General features: G+C 54.2%; 1 protein-coding gene across 3 annotated transcripts in view; it reads left to right on the top strand.

Annotated features, from left to right (window-relative positions):
* Nucleotides 1-2286: 2286 nt before the first annotated feature.
* The window catches only part of Synpo (synaptopodin), a 55170-nt gene continuing 37675 nt past the window's right edge, over nt 2287-19781 (top strand). The window contains exon 1 of one of the 3 annotated variants that reach the window (XM_027949259.3): nt 2287-2444. The gene's annotated coding sequence lies outside the window, so the exon portion shown is untranslated. Of the gene's footprint in view, nt 2445-3063; nt 3130-11043; nt 11100-19781 lie in introns of those variants that run through there. The other 2 variants (XM_071612229.1, XM_071612230.1) reach the window with 2 other exon arrangements.

Here is a 19781-nt window from a genome sequence, read left to right as displayed (position 1 = left end):
CTCCCCCACATCAGTTTACACAGGAGGATCGGGCGCCCAGGCGTTGTGAGCCACAGGACACTGCTGTGTACTGGGTCTCCCGCTGCACTTAGGAGCAAAATGGTGGCCTCGGTGGGGGGGGCTGGGGTCGTGGCTCAGTGGTAGCATGTGTGAGGCACTGGGTTTAATCCTCAGCACTACATAAATAAATCAATAAAGGTATTGTGCCCATCTACAACTAAAAATATATATATTGAAAAAAAAAAAACAGCAACGATGGTCTCAGGAGTGGGGGAACATCATATTGCTCAAGGGGTGACCTGGCTTAGGTGACAGCGGGTTTAAACCTCACGCTCATCTAAACCTCACTGCTCAGCTCCGCTGCAGACAGAAACGGGGTCTACGGTTGAGTCCCACGCCCCCGGGGACTCGTGCCATCACTGGGGCTAGAAAAGGCTGACCCAGAGTCAGTCTTGCAGCAGTGGGGAGCGCGGGCTGCGGGTTGGTGTGACACTCGCATCGCAGCTCCGTGGCGCAGGCTGGGGGGCTTCAGGCCGGCAGCGTAGCCTCCCTCCTACTTCCACGGTGGTCAGGAACGGGAGGACCGAGCAGGGTACCAGCAGAATCAGCACTCCACCAACAGCAGTGCTATTATTTTATGAAAACCTCACATCGAGACTATAGTCCCTCGCCCTGGAAAACCTCCTAACGCACGACCCAGCCCAGAATTTAGAGAAGCCCTGCTTCTAGAAAGGTCTCTGTGTTCACCAACAGATTCCACATCCAAGCGGCAAAGGGCGTGGACTTTCCTCAACAGTGAGTTGGTGACGGAGGTGGGAGGGATGGGCAGGTGACAGTGCGGGGTGTCCTGGAGGCCTGAGGGGCCAGGCTGATGTGGGTAGAGGGTCTGGGTGGGGAAGAGAGGGTCCAAGTTCACAGGGGTCTTGAAGGCTCCCCTGGGCTCATTAGTGTCCTGGGGCAACCAGAGCTGCTGTCGGTTCACTGTTGGGGTGTCAAGATGGAAAGCTTCTTCAGGAAGCTGGCTCTGGGGGCTGGTGCAGGTTACATGGAGGGCCACCCATGGGCAAGGAGGCCCGTCGGGGCCTGTTGGAACCCACACAGAATTAGTGCCAGGATCCATCTATCACGAGATCCCAGACTGGGAAATCACCACGTACCGGGCCAAGCCCTTCACACATCCTTGTGTCATGTAATCGTTGCTGGCCAAATGGGTTCTCTCTACTTCATCCATGAGAAAAACCACACCCTCAGAGAAGGGACCACTCACAGCTCGACAGCAGCTGAAGAGGCCGAAAAGCCAGGTGTCCAGCTCCTGTGCCAGTGCCCCCTTTTCATGAAGGGTTTGGGGGCACTCTGCCTGGCAGGGCCAGGAGTGTGCTCTGATGCATAGAGAGGCTCAGAGAGGTGCTGTGCAGTCCTAGGCCCAAGGCTGGGGACAAACAATAAGTGAGCCACAAGAAGGTCATGTGCACCGGCTCCAGACTCAGGACCTGGCTGGCGGCCCAGCCTGACGCTCACCACCACTGTGGCCTGAGGAGCTCTGCACCGCTCTGAGCCTCAGTTGCCCCCGATGGGAGTGACTTCGGTGCCCACGGCAAAGTGTGTGTGGAGGGTCCCTGAGCAGCCACCCTTGAAGACGGAGGTGACATCCGCACTGTGAGCGTGGGGAGCTGCGGGCTCATCTCAAGGTAACTCGCAGCCTCAATGCTGGGCACAGACTTAGGCACAGCAGAAACTCAGTCCCTATGGGCATCCTCCAGGGTTTGTGTTTTTAATGAACACTTTCTAAGTGCCGCGCTACCCGCTTAGGTAAGTGCACACTGGACAGTAAAATGAGACTGAATGCGTGTGAACAGGAGGAGGGAGCTAAGGCCACCTCTGGAGGATGGCTAGACATAGTGGGGGGACTCTGCAGACTAGGAGGAAGTGGTCCCAGCTGGAGAGAATTGGAGATCTGCTTAGCAAGAAAGCCAGGCCCCAGGCATAGGCCTGAAGATCCGGGTTCAGTTTTCTGCCTGCTGTCATCTTGCTGTGTGACTGTGAAGGCCCATTCTCCTCTGGCGTCTGTTTTCCTTCCCGGAGGACAGATGGAGGGCACCAGAGGACCGGGAGTGGAGCTGTCAGGGAAGGAGGCTCTTGCACCTGAGGCCTCTCGGCCTGTTGGGATCTGCCGGCCTGAAGGGGATTTCCTGGGGCCGGCCCAGTTCCCAGCCCTGCTGACGTCGTCTTTGGATGGGTGCCCGGAGTTGGGGGGTGCCCAGAGCAGTACACCAGTGGGAAAGGCAGGCGGGCACGCTCCCAGCCCACACGCTGGTCTTCCTTCCAAGGCCCTGGGGTCTCCCCACCTTTACCCCCGAGGTGAGGAAGTGGGGGATGCCTCCTGTCGAAAGAAGAAGCACTGCCCCTTGGCCCAAGATCCTGATTTGTTGGCTGTGTGACCTCAGGCAAGTCCCTGCCCCTTTCTGTGCCTTGGCCCCGGTTTCTGTAATGAGGAACACAGAGATTTCCAGGCTCTCTTGGAACTTTGACGCTCTGGGATCTGATGGGGGTCTGGGGTCCCGGAAAAAGAAATTGGGAGAGGGGGCTGAATCCAGGGACTCCTTTCCCACATGGAGCAGAAGGCGTAGGAGCTGGGTGGGGGAGTGCTGTGGGGGAAACGGAGCCCCAGGGCTTCCAGGTGGCTCCAAGCAGGGGCAAGCCGAGCCCGAGGGTTTGGAAGCATATTTATTTTTAAGTGTCCCGTGTCACTGGAGGCTTTTTCTTTGGGTTTGAAATGCTCCAGAAGTCAGCGCCCTGCATGTGTGTTTGCTGAGCAGAATATGGGCTGTATTTATTCATCCTTTAGCCCGAGCCCTTAAAAATATAGACGGCTAATGTCTTCAGTATGTATGAAATATCCCATATGCTCGGAAACAAAAGGGGCTCTGTTATTAAAGTTTCATTTCCACACGCCCCCTCCCCTCCCTCCCGCCCGCCCCCTGACACCCTGCCCTCCTCCCATCCCTTCAGCCTGCTGGAGACAGAGCAGGAGTGAGGAGGCTGGCGGGCAGGCGGCGGGCAGCCGGGCAGCCGTGGACGCAGGCTGGGCACAGCCGGTCCCCATTGAGTGGGTGCAGAGTCTGGCTCCAGGTGAGGGGTGACTGCAGGAAGGGACGGCACGGTCTTGCAGGGGAGAGGGGCTGAGGGTCCCTGGGATGGCCAGTGGGGAGTGAGGGCTGAGGTGGCCCTTCTCGAGGGCTCCAGTGGGGCTGGGGCCCTGGCAGGGCTCCGCTGTCTGGGACGGAAATGCCCGCTCTGCCGCTAACTGAAACCACATGTGTCTCCCAGGCAGCGGGACAAGGACGCCGCCAGGCCTGGGGCTTGGGACTGGGGGGAGCGAGAGGCAGGATGGCCCCATGTGTGCCCCGGAGTGGGTGAGGGGCTGTGCCGGAGGCTTGGGGTCGTTGCTTTTGTACCACGAGAGTGTGTCCAGGACTGTCGTGGATGTCTGTCGTGTGTGCCTGTGTGCATGTGTGTGTGCGTGTGTGTGTGTGCACATGCACATGTCTACGTACATGAGCCCATTTGCAGGTCGGAGGAGTGTCCCCACTCACTGGGCCAGTGTGGCCTCCCTCTTGGCCTCCTGTGGCACAAGTGCTGGGCAGACTCCTACCTGTCACCCAGAACTTGGGAGCCTGCTGGCTGCCTGGGGGGAGGCGACAGCCCAGCTGAGTGGGTGGGACCCCGGTGTGGGCTGCCTCCCACCCACGATCCCCTTCATCCCCTTCCTTCCAGCCCAGTCCTTCTCCTCACACCTGCACGGCTCTGCCCACCTCCCAGAGGGAGATGTCGAGAAGCAGAGCGAGGGGGTGAGGACAATCTCACCTTCCACATCTGCTTTTCTGGTTTGCAGCGTAGTCCCCTCCCCTCCAGGAGTTTGGCGTTGTCACTGTAGCCCTGGAAGGTGAGGAAACCAATCCCGAGCAAGGGACAACTTGCCCACCGCTGTCAGGGAGACCGTGGTGGGGAGTGGGGGTTCTAGACCCATCCCGAGGGATTCCTGGGAGTAGGGGAAAGTCTGATGGCCTGTGCTCAGGTTCCCTGGCAAATGGGTTCATTCCTGAGGGGCCCAGGTGACCCTGGAGCCATCGCTCCCTAAAGAATGAGGCTTGCTGGGAGCTGGTTCTGTTGGTGGCCTTGCCAGTGCCTTGCTGTGGATGTTGGACAGGTCCCTTCCCATCCCGGCCCCCTTTCCCCTCGGTGTTGGCAGGGTTGGGCCAGGGTGGTGTTTCCAAAGCCCGGTGTGCACACCTCTGGCAGCTCGTCCATGACGCCCTGTGGACTGTGAGTTTTCATTTTAACAAGGAATGTGTGTTACTTTACCCACGTTGGGGGCAAATATAGAAATAGCATAACATCCAACCAGTGAGTAGATTTAAATTGCTCAGACGAATGAAGCCTAGGGACCAATAGAAAGTCCTCTGGGTCCTGTCCATTGTGGCCCTGGGCTCTCTTCATGCTTTTGCCATTTCAAACATTTCTTAAGGGTGTGGCTGCTGGGTGTGTTGGTGCACATTGGTAATCCCAGTCACTGGGGAGGCTGAGTCAGGAGGATCACAAGTTCAAGACCAGCCTGGGTAACTTAGCGAGACCATGTCCAAAAAAATCAAAAGGGCTGGAGATACAGCTCCGTGGTAGAGTACCCCCTGAGTTCAATCCCCAATACCCTCTCCCCCAGCAAGAAAAGTGTTGGTTCTGGCTGTCTAGGGCCAGGAGGTATGATCTGCTGTGTAGACTGTCTCTTGGCTCCCACAAATTAGCAGCCCAGTAATTCTGTGATTACAGAGTAGAAAGCCCAGTTACCACCTTGGGTGTGTGTGGCATATGCTGTGTGGGAAGGGGCAGGGGTGGTACGAGCAGAGCTGGGGGGTCAGATGCACAAGGTTAAAGGCAGGAGCTTGGGAAAAGAGTGTCCTCTGAGTAAAATTTTCAAGTGCTTTGTCTAGCCTCAGCCATGCTTTGAATTGTAGGGGTGGTGGGTAGCTGGGAGGCCACCCTGGCTCTCGGCTTTCCTGCCATTCAGCCTGGGCTGCAGACCACCTGGCTGCAATCTATCTGCCCATCCAGGACTGGCCCAGGTGGGGTTCACTGGAGGGGTCAGGGGCTATTGGACGCCCCCCCCCCGGCAGAGGGAAAAGTCACTTCTCCAGGCTGAACTTGTCTGAGCTGCCACCCTTGAGGACACAGCCCTCTCCCTCCTGCGCGGTTCACGGTGGCTGTTATTATTTCTTGATGGTTGCTTGTGTGTGGATCTTCCCTGGTGATGTTTCATTACCAGCTCCTTAGAGGATCCTTGCTCTGCTCTGGGGCTGAAGGGGCAACTTCTAGAACTGTTCTTTCTTGTCTCATTCTGTAACAGGCAGGGACGTGAAAGTTCAAAGATGTGAATAGCACTCTTGGCCGGGGGTGAATTCATGACCCCTTTGTGGGAGGTAGCAGGTGGCAAATAAGGAGACCGGGGATAGGTTCATTTTAACTTTGCTGTGAACATTCTGTGTGATCCTGGGCAAGCTTCTTACCCTCTCTGGCCCTTCTTTTCTCTGATCTCCAGGCGTCATTGTCCTTGCTGAGGCCGAAGTGATTCTCTAGCTCTGCCCTGAGGATTCTTGTTCCTCTAGATGGGTACTTTCTCTGGTTGGAGGAAACCTGTGTTTGGGGGTTGGGCTCCCTGAAGCAGGGAAATTGCCCACACTCCTTAGGCCCATGTTCCCCGGGGGCCCATGCCAGCTATTTTAAACCTTGAGGAAGCAGCTGGCCAGGGTCAGGGGCACAGTCCCTGCCTATGGAACTTAACAATCGAACTGGCCTTCGGTGTCCTTGTGAGTCCCGCTGAACCACCAACAGCTACACCCAAGGCCAAGGGCAAACGGAGATGGGCTTGATGCTGCCCTGGGCAGCTCGGTCATCATAATAGAGGTCTGCCTGGCCAGGGAGTGGGAGCACGGGAGCTGAAATGGCAGCTCCTCCCCAAGGAAACACCCCATGTAGAAGATGAAACTGTTCACGCTACCATGAAGTAAGGGAGTCGGCCGCAGCGGGCTGTGCAAGGGGTTCAGAGGGAGCAGCGGTCGGAGTCCCCCAGGCTTACCCACCCACAGTGACACTGGACGCCCACTTCCTTAGATTTCATCTTGATTCTGCTTTCCTGGGTTTGGTAGAGGCAGTGTGGACTGGTTGACAAGGGAGTGTCCCTATAAAGTCCCACTGCTCCTACTGGTGACAGTTTCAACCTCAGGCAAAGGAAGACGGAAGTTTGCTGTCGTGTGAGGAAGAAATAAAAATGCAGAACGGAGTCCGGTGAACGGGCTCTGCACTCAGACACAGCTGTGGGGCTTGCCAGGCTCTGCGTGTCCCCGAGCTCTCCTTTCCCAACCTGTGAAATGGGTCGTCAGGAAGGGTCACGAGGGCACAGTAGAGAAGCCCTGGCACACGCTGTGGCTGGCCCCGGGTGAACAGAAGCCCTAGGTATCAATCAGTCCCACCATTAGCTCTGCCAGCTTCAGGAGGGAGGTGAGCATCCCCCACAGAGGCACACGGAGACGCCAGCCCTGGGCAGGACGAGGGAAGAGTGCCAGCTCCTTCCCAGGCCCGTCCAGTCCCAGCCCTGCCCCTGCTGGCTCTAGACTTCCAGCTGGTTACTGAACGCCCGAGTCTCGGTTTCCTCATCTGGAGAGCTGAGCAGGGGCAGCACCCACCCCACAGCGGCTAAGGAGGCAAAATGAGCCCACCAAAAGCTCTGGGCACACCGGTAGGTGCTTGGCAAACACTAGGTGAATGGGGACCTGGAGGAGTTTGCTCCTCAAATTGATCCCCTGCAATAGACCCCTGTCGGGCTCAGCCCTTGTCAGCAGTGAGGCCAGGCACCCAGAGACTCCGGAACCCCCAGTGGGGCCTTTTGGGGTCTCGAATCTTGCCATAAAGAATGCCTCCTGGAATGTTCTGCCTCGAGCCTCCTGCGATGGCAGGTAGTCACAGGGAGCTCCTCATTATCACTGAGAGCGGGCAGAGGGGGACAGGGCTGACCTGAAGGGTATGAAGAGAACGAGGAAGCTAGGGAAACTGAGTCTCAGCAAGGGAGGGGGCCTGTGCGGGCGGGGACCAGAGAAGGGAGGTGAGAAGACCTTGCGGAGAGGGCGAGTGGGCGGAAGGGCCGGGACCTCCCTGGCGGCTGCTCCCTCCTGCTCCCCTGGAAGCAGCAATGGGTTAAAGGGGAACCGGAAAGAAAAGGAGGAAAGCAAACAGAAAGGCTGGAGCTCGCTCACTGGGGTGCTTGGCCCAGCGCAGCCACCGCCAGGGCCACTCCCCGCAGCCCGCCATGTGAGTGTGTGTACACACAGTCACACACACACCAACAGATGTGCACATCACACAGACACACACACAAAGACACAAACATACAGCTACACCCCGGTTTTTACAGATGCACCAACATCACAGACATACACAGACACACGACACACAGACACACAGATCCACGCATAGATATACAGAGATATACACAGACTCAGACACACACACAACACACATGCACAATCATAGACACGCAGGACAACAGTTACACAGGTGCACAAACAGATGCACGTATGGACGAGACATAGAGGTACTTGTGGACCGTACATGCGCACGTGGACACAGCCACACAGAGACACGCACATGCACGTGCAGATACACATAGAAACATACATGCACACATAAAACCCAATGCACACGTGCACATGCAGACCCATGTGCAGACACTCACACACGTGCACAGACACACAGTGGAGAGGCTCCATGCTGGAGGGCCGCTGCCAGGCTGAGGGTTTCTGAAGCTCCTTCCAGCTCAATCTCCTCCTGCCCCTCCGTGCCAACAATTGGTACCAGGTCAACCCCTTCACTGCAGTAAGGAGAACACCCACCGTGTAGTGAGCCCCTACCCTGTGCCGGACTCTAACTCCTCTCTGATATGGACTAATTTAATCCTCATGATCCCCATGAGGTGGGCACTGAGATTAGCCCTAACTGAGGCTCAGAGAGGGAAATCAACTTTCCCAGGGTAACACAGTTTGTTTAGCAGCTACTCCAAAACATGGCACCAGAAACACATGTGCACACACAACGCATGTAGAGCCACACAGAGACTGGTGTACAGGATGACGACCGTTCCACTCTCTGGGGCACCAGGCTCTTGCTCTGGGGACAGCTGTTCACCTCTGCCATGGCTCCCTGTGAAGAAGCAATAGAATCTGACCTTTCTCAGGCCCAGGGTGGGGAGTGACCTGCCCTTGGTCACAGAGCACGGACAGATGAGGACAGGACGTCTTGGTGTGTGCCAAGCTGAGGCTTCAGTGAAGAGGAGTGGGGGAGGCAGGGGTGTGGAACTCTCAGGCCTGCAGCTCAGCCCGCGCCCCACACCTCCTCCTGCAGCCTCTGCCCCAGGCTGCTCTCCTCTACCTGCCCCAGCCCGGGGGCTATACCTGGCCCCTGGACCTGACCCGTCCAGTATCTTGTTTACTTGGCTGGACATTGCCCAACTGAGCTTCCTTAATAGTAAGTCGGGAACTGTTGACCCAACACATTTCTCTCCTATTATTTTGTTTCGGCCTGGTGGGTGGTGGGGAGGGATTTCTTCTTTTGATAGGCTTTGAGTCTTGACTTCATCCCTTACTGAGAGTCTTTGCCCACAGGGAGTCAAATTAACTAAAATATTTGTCAAGTCCTCCATTGGGCTAAAAATGCCAACTGCACAGATATGGAATGTGGAAGATATGGCATAAGAATACCAATTGTACGGTGAGGTCTTTGTGGACCATAGTAAGATCTAGCAGGGATGGAATTATTGAAAGAAGAAGAAGAAACAAACAAGCAAACAAACACTAGTGTGATGTTAGGTGTATTAATAAAGGTAGAGGTCTCAGAAGAAGGGAGGTCATGGTCTTGCCATACCCTGTGCAGGCTTGGTTTTCCTGGAATGTTGTATTCAGTTCAATTCTGAGAAACTGACAAAGGGGGCTTGTCGCAGGGAGAGCAGGAAGAGCATGCGAAGGGCTCTGAAAATTCTTTCCGGTATGGAGTAGGCAAGGGTACTGAGGTTTAGCTGGAGGGAGGGGGGAGGAAAAAGAAAAGAGGGTGAGTTGTTCTGGACATCCTCTGAGGATGGGATTGTCAGTGGTGGGAATGGGGAGCCTCCAGGAGGGAGATGTCACCTTTATAGAAAAGGGAATTTAGCAGCACAGTGGCACATGTCTGTTATCCCAGTGCCTTGGGAGGCTGAGGCAGGAGGATCTCAAGTTGAAAGCCAGACTCAGCAACTTGGTGAGACCCTGTCTCTAAATAAAATACGAAAAAGGGCTGGGGATATGGCTCAGTGGGTAGGCACCCCTAGGTTCAATCCCCAGTACCAATAAAAGGGGGGGATTCTACAGATGGAATGCCTGAGTCTGCTCCCGCTCACCCACAGGTGAACAAGCTGGGGTTGGGTGTCTGAGTGAAAGGGGTTCAACTGTCATGGCTTTGCTCCTGACCTGTCCCAACAGTTCACCATCTTGAGTCCGTGACTCCCGACTCCTGGCTCTCTCCATGCTCTGTGCTGAGGACGCCTGCCCCCTGGGGAGACCTGGCCATGCCCTGCCACCTCCAGTCTGTGTGCCGCATGGCCTCTGCTCACATGCCCATCCCACTGTCCCCCTGTCCCAGGACCAGGACAGGGTCTTAGGCAGGGGAGATCCCCAGACTTCCAAAGTCGGGGAGCCCTTGGTGAGCACCTTGTCTACCCCCTCACTTTTATAGAAAAGCAAACTGAGGCGACTGAGGGAGCTTTCTTGAAGTCGGAGGGCTCCCAGGAGGTGGCAGAGCAGGTCTGCAGCCCTGGCTCCCAGCTCCCAGCCTGGCAGGGCACCGGGGGACAGAAAATCTGACTCCCCCATCCGAGAAGGCGTCCAGGAAGAATCCGCCCCTCTCTTTCCCACACCCCAGGACGTTTCTTGTTTGCAATCTGTTCTCATGCACTTATTGAGCACCTACTAGATACCCGGCCAGCAGTGGAGTAGATCTAGGGACCCAGTGGCTGCCGGACCAGAGGAGGAAGTGACACTGTCCTCCTGCCCTGCCGCCTTGGGAGTACTTTTCATTTTCTAAGATTACCTGGCAGGGGTAGCAGCCTCCTAGCTCGTCTCCCCTGCCCTCCTCCCAGCCCTCTGCAGTGCAGGACGGGCCCCAGTCCACCCGCAGGGCATGGAGAAAGCCTTCCCCAGCCCGACCCTGGGCCTTGAGTGGTGTCTGGCTTTTCCTGCATCCGCTCATTTCATTCCTGTAACAGGGCCTGGGAGCCGGCACAGTCCTTGGCCCCATTTTACAGATGAGGAAATTGAGGCCAATGGTTAAGTGGCTGCTCGCAGCCTTGTCACCTCCTACCTTGATCAAAGACACTCAAGTCCCTGCATCATGCCCTCCTGTCCCTTATAGAGTGGTTGAAGGCAGGAACACAGCTGCCTTCCCTCGATCCTTCCCTCAGCATCTTGTGGGATGCTGGCCCAGTGGGACCTGTAGGGGTTTATCCCGTTCAGCTGGATTGAATGAAATCTGGGGAAGGGAAAAGGGCACGAGGCAGGTAAGGGAGGATGAGTGGCAGACACCAGGCAGGGGTGGATACCAGCAGGGGCGGAGGCCAGCCTTCCTGCCTAGCGTGTCTGCTGGATGCCAACCTCAAAGACCATTGCCCAGTGCAAAGTCCCAGGTTCCTTGTTTGGACTTTGTCCAGGGAAAGCTGATGACGTCCTTCCCAGGCTCTGCTTGTTCCCCACTGGTGAAGGGAGTTCTGTATCTACTGGGACATGTGACAATCTAAAAATCACTTACCGGTACCATGTGGTCCTGGGTCCTAATCTTTTTTTTTTTTTTTTTTTGGTACTGGGGATTGAACCCAGGGGTGCTTAACCACTGAGCCACATCCCCAGCCTTTTTTTACATTTTATTTAGAGATGGTGGTCTCTCTGAGTTGCTTAACGCCTTGCTAAGTTGCTGAAGCTGGCTTTGAACTTGTGATCCTCCTGCCTCAGCCGCCCGAGCCACTGGGATTATAGGTGCGTGCTATTGGCCCTGGTCTTAGTCTTTCTCCATGCCCAGCACAGTTGAACCTGCGCCACAGCTGTGAGAAGTAGGTACTGTTATCTTCTAACTCTTACAAATGAGGAAATGGAGAGGCAGGGGTCATATGACCCATCCAAAGTCTCTCAGCTGGTAAATGGCAGAATGCAGAATGTGATTTGAAGCCCAGGGGTGTGGCATTAGAGAGCATACCCCCCTGGGCTCCGTACCAGTGCTAGCCACCAAAATATAATATGACTGCATATGTAACTTTAGTTTCTAGCCGTCACACTAAAAGGTTTTATAAAAAGTCAATGAAATCATTTTTAATAATGCATTTATTTAAAAACCAAATAACATCATTTCAACAAGCAATAAACTTGTAAAAGTTATTCATGAGACATTTTAAACTGTCCTTTTTCTACTAAGCTTGGGAATCTGGTATATATTCTTTATACACACATCTTGACTCCAACTGGCCACAGTTCAAGTGCTTATGTTACATGTGGCTGTGGACAGCATAGTTTCATACTGTATGGCCTTTCAGGGTCCTTACTGTGGAATACCCTGGGGCACAGGAAGAACCCAATAAATGTCATCCACTTGTATGATTATTTTTACCACTGGTTGTTGTTGGTCCAGGAAGACCCTGGGTAGAGGTGCCAAGCCCTTGGCATAAACTGTACACTGATGTCCCTGTCTTAATCCTCCAGCCAAGAGCTTGATGCCTCCTAGGCTCGGCCAACTTCATGAACCTTTGAGCCTGTGGTTTGAGAAGACCCAGCTTAACTCTCTAAGAGGGGAGGAGAGGCTGATCGAGACCCCTCATATCCCTGCTGGCCAGCCGGGTACCACATGTAGTGAGGCCTCCTGGGGGGTCTGAGCCTGAGGCCCATCTGCTCTGGGTTGTGCTGGTGACCAGGTCCACAGCTGCAAGGGAGGGGACAAAGACCTCTCCTTCTCAGGTTCCTGCATGCCTTCAGCCAGCTAGGACTTTAACAGGGGAACAACAAACAAACAAACAAACACTCACTATCTTTAATGTTGTTTTTTTTAAATATTTTTTTTGTTGTTGTAGTTGGACACAATGCCTTTATTTTATTTATTTTATGTGGTGCTGAGGATCAAACCTAGCACCTCACACGTGCTAGATGAGCGCTCTACTGCTGAGCCACAACCCCAGCCCCTTAATGTTGATTTTTTTTAAGGGAAACCCCATGAATTAATAAATGGAGCAGGGATGTAGGGTCTGCACTGTCCCCTCCTGTCTGTGGTCCTAGGAGAGCCAAAGAGTGCTTGCAAAGAACCAGTGGCTCCCAAAGCCGTCTGCACACGGGGATCACCCAGGAAGCATCAAAGGTTGCCAGTGGCCAGATCCTCTTCCCAGAGGTTATGATTAAACTCCCCTGGGTGAGGCAGTGGTTTGGGAACATATCAAAGATCCCTGGGTGGTTTTAATGTGTGGGCAAGTTTGGGAACCTTGTACTATCCCTTGGGGCACATGCTCAGGTAGCCCTCACAATAGGTGTGATACAGGTGCGGTATGGGTTCCCATTACCCAGGAGGCTTAGCGACGAGGTCAAGGAACTGGCTCAAGTTCAGTCCTCCAGGACACGAGCTTGCTTGGGATTCGCTGGCCAGGGTTTTAAGCAGTGCCGTGCTGATAAACACCACAGCGGGTGCTCTAGGGAAAACAAGGGCCTTGGTTTTCATCATCTGCCCGTTTCCATGGTGTAACTACTCCCACCATCGCCTATGCTAAGCTACCAAGTGACACCCCTAGGTGCAGAGGTGGGAAGAGATTTTCTAAGGAGTCAGCATGGTAGCCTCAGTCCTATCAGGTGGGTGGGAGAAATGGTTAGGAATTCTCTGGATGTTTTATCCTAGAATCTTTTAGATAATGAAATATTTGAGAACCCCAACATATACAACAGATGAAATATGGCATCAGGAAAAGTATCAGTTAGAAACTTCAATCACACTATCATGCTCTGGTTCCAATGGGGCTAACCCCCATATGAGCCCATAGTGCAGGGTGAGGGTGGCTGTAATAGCCTGAGAGTTGGGGGCCTTATGCTCCATGCCCACCCTTGACCCTCACTGGCCCCCTCGCCTTGGGCAAGTCCCTCCCTATCTGGGCTCCATTTTCTCCCTTAGTCAGGAAGAGACCCCTGGGTGTGCTTTCCCAGGATGGCCTTGGACCTGCCACAGCCCACCAGACCCCAGCCAGCTTCAGGCCTGTATTTATAGCCATGACTTCAGTTCCTCCAGTACTGTTGAAGCTAGTTCCCTGGCCCATGTATTTATAAACCCAGTGGGGCAGAAATAGATGTGACGTGCAGGGGACTTAGGTGATTTGTGAACAGGCTGGATTCTGTGAGTCCCTTTGGATCGGGCTCAAGTCCCCAGGTGCCAGGTTCCACAGGCAATCCTGAGCTGGAAGGGGGCTTCGAGATTCAAGCCCAGCCCTGTGATTGTACAGTGGGGGTCACAGTGATCCAGGAATGGAGGGATGTGGCCAAAGTCATAGAGGGTGTGGCAGAGCCATGCCAAAGTGACGTGTTCTTTGTGCAGCATGAAATGGGGAACCCTAAGGACCACCCCTTGTCCCAGGCACCCATCAGGTTCCAGCTTGGCCATTTCCTTGCTCTGGACAGGGGCAAAGGTTCCCCATCCCTGAGTCTCTCTTCCCTCATCTGTTAATTGGGAATAGTAGTAGGTAATCCCAGAATGCTACTGTGAGGAATCAACAAGGTCACATTTGACACTGTGTGCCAGTACAGTGCCCAGCACACTGGCATGCTCAACAGGTGGCGGCTTTTGTTCTTATTGTGTCCTGAGTCATCCCCTCACCAAAGTAATTATGACAAACACAATCGCACCATCTCGTTGAGCACTTAGTTAACTTTCCCAGTACGATGTCATTCTTCAGGAGATGCTCTATCAATTTAATGAACTTGGAAGAGAATATTCTCAAGGAAAAAAAATGCTAATATGTGAAACAGTATGTTTATATATAGATTACAAAAACCTCATACCTAAATGGTCAGCCTCCTCATCATGGAATAGAAGGTTCTACAGTGGTGAGCAACTGTATAATCAGCATATTAGCATAAGAAACTCACCTCCCCTGGGGCTGGGGTTGTGGCTCAGTGGTAGAGTGCTTGCCACACACACACACACACACACACACACACACACACACGAGAGGAACTGGGTTCGAGCCTCAGCACCACATAAAAATAAATAAATAAAATAAAGATATTAAAAAAAAATACAACTCCCGGGGAATTTTCAGGGCTTACGTTTCTGAGTTTGCCACCTAATATTGATTTTATGTTTGTAACAGTTGCATATGAGAATTTAACATAATAGCGAACTTGAAATACACATGCCAAGCAAAGCCCAGAAAGGCATCTGTCGAGGTTTCTCACGGTTCCCTCTATGGTGGTGATCCACCGCACCCCGCCTCCCTGCCCATCTTTTTTCCTGCTTAATTATTTTTCCATGCCATTTAGCACCATCTGATATGCTTTCTTATTTATTTATTATCTGTCCATCCCAACTAACATGTGAGCTTCCCGTGGGCAGGGTTTCTTTCTCTTTTGTTCACTGTGTACTGCCAGCGCTGAAAATAGCAACGGCATAGAGCAGGCGTTGGGTGAGTGTGTGCTGAGTGAACGAGGGGATAAATGAATGACTGAGTCCCCCGTGCTGCCAAGAGGGCATCTGACATTCACGGAGATGAAATGACTCATCCAAAGTTGCTCAGCTCTCGTGAGGCTGAGCTGAGACCTGGCTGGCACGCGGGGCTCTCGAGCCCACCCAGAGGGCCAGCTGGGAGTTCTTCTCGGCCCCTCGTGCCGGAGAGGGTTTTCTGCTGCTCCCTGGGGAGCTCCCCCGGCTCCACACACTGCCCATCCAACACCGGCCCCTTCTGCTGCAGGATGTGGACAGGAATGGAGGGAAGAAGGAAGGAGGAGGAGAGGTCCCGGTGGGCTGTGCTGCTGACTGTAGAGGCTGAAGGCTGCTGAGATAGGGAGGGAAGAGGCCAGCAGCCCTCAGTTCATCCTGCAGGATGAGGAGCTGGGTTGGCAATGTGGGGTCACCACTTGCACATCCCTCTGTGACTGCACTCATCCCTTGGAAGACAGTGCGTGGGGGCAGGTGCCGGGAGGAGTCAGGAGCAGCATCAACCCTGGCTGCCTCTGCTCCGGTCAGCCATGGGCTTTTCCAATTGGGGAGACAGAGGCCCAGTGACAGGAGGTGACACTTGCAGGAATGCATAGCAAGGAAGTGGCAGAGACTGAATTCCCTTGTGCCTGGCAGTGCTAGTGTGGGGACGGGCTTGGGATCTTACCTTGGGCGCCATGTAGAAGGAAGCCCCTCCCTCGCCTCCCGTACTTCCCTTGGGAGAGGAACAGGAGGAACGTCCTCTCAGATCAGATCCTTGAGGACAGCTCAAGTTCTCTTCCCAGTGGCAGGAGCAACTGAACAGGCCAGACACTGCCCCTCACACACCCTCAGGCTAGCGCTGCTGCTGGCAGTGGGGGGAAGGCAGAGGCGCCCTGAGGCATCTGAACCTGTTCTGAGCTACCTCAGTCCCTGGGGCGACCGTTTTGACCGTGGGATACAGAAACAGCTCTACCTTGGTTTCTCCATACTCCTTGTTTCACTTAATGAGTGCCTACAAGGTTCTGTAGAGAATCCTCCTTCCCTCCCTTCCATCCTTCCATCTTCCCCTCCTTCTCTTTATCCATCCATCCTTTCATTTATTCATTCAGTAATGACTTTTGTGGCTGGGACAATGCAGGCTGGTAGATGAGTGATATCTGGAGCCAGACAATCAGGATCAGGATATGAAGCCGGACTTGGCCACGCTCTCTGGCTAAGCTTGGCAGGCCTGGAAGCTCGACTTCCTTATCTGTAGAATGGGGATAATAATAGCACCTTCCTTCCAGGCTTGTGATGAGGATCCGATGAGTTCACGCACACTCAGTGTCTGGAATAGCACCTGACATAGTACATGCTCATGGCCATCAGCTACGATCATCGTCATTGTTTTATGCGCCTGGCACTGTTCCAGATGCTGAGAAGCTTGCCCCAACATTCTCCTCTCCCAGGGATCCCTGCAGGCCAGCCCTTGCTTCAGCCTCCTGCTATCTGCTCTGGCCTCTCTGCCTTCAGCATCCACCCATGGGACACTCTTGCCCAGTTCCCCAACCCTACAGTCTCTTCATCATCTCTCTTCAGCCAGCAGGGGAGAGTCCAGGTCATCCAAGCCTGTCACGATCTGGCCCCCTTCTCTCTTAGCCCTCAGTCTGTCCAAGCCTGTGTGTTCTCTGGATTTATCCCCAGTGGCCCTGCCTTCTTGTTCTCCCTGGGCCTTGATAGGTATTCTTCCTAAGGAAACCCTCCTTCATCCCCCTCAATCAAGAATCATGAGGTCTGCCTTTAAATTTGCATTTCCCTTTGTTGGCAACATGACTTTATTCTGTGAGCAGTGGGGACCCACGAGATACTCTTGAGCAGGTGAGCAACACATTGGGAAAAGGGGTCAGACTATAATAGTATGGAGACAAGGAAGAAAACTATAGGTGGAGGGAGGTCAGGTAGGGAGAATTCTGGCAGAAGGGCCTTGAAGGAGTGAATTGTCTAGACTTCTGGGCTACTTCTCTCCTCTCAGCCTACTTTTGTCTTACATGTGTGAAATCAGATGCTGTGATTTCCCTAGCATGACCCAGCGAGGCCACGAGAGAGATAAAACAAGGACTCCATGGCCGACCCCTATCACGGACCTATTTGTGCCCTGCTGCTCAGAGCTCCTCACTCCCTTTAGCTTCCTCTGCAGCAATATCCATGCTCTTCCGGCCTGTGGGGCATCTGAGAGAGGCTGGACGAGCTTTGTGCTCACTGCAGCCTGCGCACAGGCTCCAAGGAGCAGCTCCCCAAGCGCCCACGGAGCCCAGCGGGTGAGCACACAGCAGTGCCTTCTCCTGCCCTGCTAGGTGCTGCAATGAGCCTATGTTTTCTCTATTAATCCCTGCAACAACCCTGGGAAGTGGGCCTCATTTCAAACCCTGTTCTGCAGAGAAACTGTAGCTCAGAAAAATAAGGCACTGGCCCAGGATCAGGCAGCCACCGGATGGTGGCGTCGGAATTAGAACCTGGGTCTGACTCCAAGCCAGTGCCCTTCCCCCACTCCGAAAGAAGCCGTGGAAAGAATGTGAGGGTCTCAAGGCCATGATCCCTGGGCCCACCCGTCCAGAAGCCAACAACAGGAGCCCCAGCATGTCTGGTCAGGCCTTCAGACCATGGGGCCTCTGATGCTCAGCTGTGCCTCTGGTGCTACAGCCGGTGCCCCAGAGCCTGCCTTATATAACCTGGGCTCAGAGTTCCCTTCTGAGATGAGATCAGCAGCTCTGAGGGCTCTACCAGCCCTGGCTGCCAAAGCTCGGGAGTTTTAGAGCTTTAGGGTCAGATAAGGGGTATGCAAGTGGGTAGAAATGAAATCAGAGCTTGGAAGGACCCTCTCCACTTCTGCTGAGGCCAGAGGTGGTCCTCTCTTGCCTACGGAGGGGACTGGCTCACACAGATGGGCCTGCCATCCAACTCAGCAGCCTTAGGGGATGTGGGGACCTCTGGAGACAGAGTCCACAGCCAGAGAGCAGTAGGTGGATCACAGATCCCAGCAACCTTGATTCACACCCCGCTTTGCCTCTCACCCCTGTGTTTTCCTCCCTGTGCCTCAGTTTCCTCATCTGTGGACTGTGCTCATCCACCTGCCTCGCAGGAGTGTATGGTCAGGGGCTGGCCCAGCACCTCCCAGACGCTTGGAAGTGGCAGTTACCATTATCACTGGGTCCCGGGCATCAAGGGTGGGTGTTCCAGGGCTCAGGCCTGTGCAGGGCCTGCCCACACCTTCCAGTGGGGTTGGGAGTCCTCCCTCCAGGGGAAGGAGTGAATTGGAGTGCTCCTGCCAACCCCTCCCTCCTGGCTTGGCAGCCCGAAGACAACGCCAGCCAAAAATATTTGTGTGGGTGGCGGAAAGTTAACTTTTCCGCCTCTCTCTTCTTTCCTGGAAACCGTGGCCACTGTCAAATACAGCAAAACAGAAGCAGGGATAGAGTGAGGCGAGGCCCCTGCAGGGAGTCGGAGAGCCCTGCCCCCTCCCCTCGCCCACTCCCTCTGCCTCCTGCCATCTGGCTCTGGTGGCGGTGGGGGTGGCTGACTCCAGAGCTTAGAATCATGGGATCCTGCAACGCCAGAGCATAGGGCCCCTCCAGCACCATCTGTCTCAACCCTAAATTGTGCCCTTGGGGAAACTGACTCCAGAGTGCAAGGCCATCTGCCCAGGATCACATAGCCATTTAGGTCTCTTCAGAATTCTCCTGGCCCTTCAAGAGATGCTAAGATCTTTGAAGCTTAAATGGTAGAAGTGTGGCAGCAGCTGGTGAGTGAGAACGCTCCAGGAGAGGACTGAGGGCCTGCTGCCATCTCCTCTGTGTCCCTGGCTCTAGCATTACTGTCAAGATGTCACAGCTAGGTCCCAATCCCAGCCCTGTCCCTTAATGGCTGTGTTGCTTCACCTCTCTGAGCCTCGACGTCCATGCCTCTGAGATGAGATAATAATAAAGTGCCTGTCTTGGAGGCTTGAGAGAATTTGTGGTAATAACCTAAGCACTGGACCCACCTGGGTCAGGGTAGGTGCTCAGCCTGGTAGCTTCTGTTCCTCCCCAGGCACGGGTCGTCAGCTTTCTCCTGATTCCTGCCGCAGAGCTAACAGGTGCTTGGTTATCTTTCTGATTCTGACGTTCGTTTGCCTTTGCCCTGGTTGGCTCTGATTTGTCCCAGCGCCTGGTGATGCACTTATCTCTCCGCATGCCTACCAGACTCTCCTGGCCCAGCCCCAACCAGCAGCCAAGGCCTCCACCCAGCTTGCTGCAGTGGGGCGGGGGCACATGACCTCTGCTCGGGGACGGAGGGGTGAGTGCTGCCACTGAGGTCGGTCTAGCCCCTGAGGTCATCCACGTCCACAGATTTCATGGCATGTGGCTCTCTCCCCATTTTCCAACAGGATACATGAGACTTAGAGAGTCCACACAGCTAAGTCACGGGGGATCAAGTCATTCAATATGATGAAGTGCAATCGGCCCTGAGCCCTCTCTGAAGTGCTACCTGCTCAACCTACAGGATCCCGTCTGCTTCCACACTCTGCCCCCACAAACACTTTCCAAACCTTCCATCCCAATCTGGAACTCTCCCCCATCTGTGGACCTACTGCTCACCTCCCCCTGAAAATTCAAAAATCAAACTCATCTCCCTGTTCCACTGAACACCACCAGCTCCTTCCCGTGTATTCCTGATCTCTATTAACAAAATCACTCTGTCACCAGAGCTGGGGACCTGCGCTGTATCCTGGGCTCCTCCCCCTTCCTCCACACCCACTCTCCATCTGCTTCCAGGCCTGGCCAATTCTTCCGCCCAAGAACCTCTCCCATCTATCTCCTCCTCGCCATCTCTTCAGGAAGCCTCTGTCCCCTCTCCGCTGACTCTCATCACTCTTAACGTTTATAAATAATCATACTATTATTATTATTGTCCTTATTATCATTCACAGCTCTTACCACCAGATTTTAAGGCTCATGAGGCAGAGTACCATATCTTCTTTATCATCA

The sequence above is a fragment of the Marmota flaviventris genome, chromosome 5 (genome assembly GCF_047511675.1).
Source record: "Marmota flaviventris isolate mMarFla1 chromosome 5, mMarFla1.hap1, whole genome shotgun sequence".
NCBI classification, from domain to species: Eukaryota; Metazoa; Chordata; class Mammalia; order Rodentia; family Sciuridae; genus Marmota; species Marmota flaviventris.
Note: the sequence above shows the minus strand (reverse complement) of the source record. Positions and strands in the feature narration are given on the sequence as shown.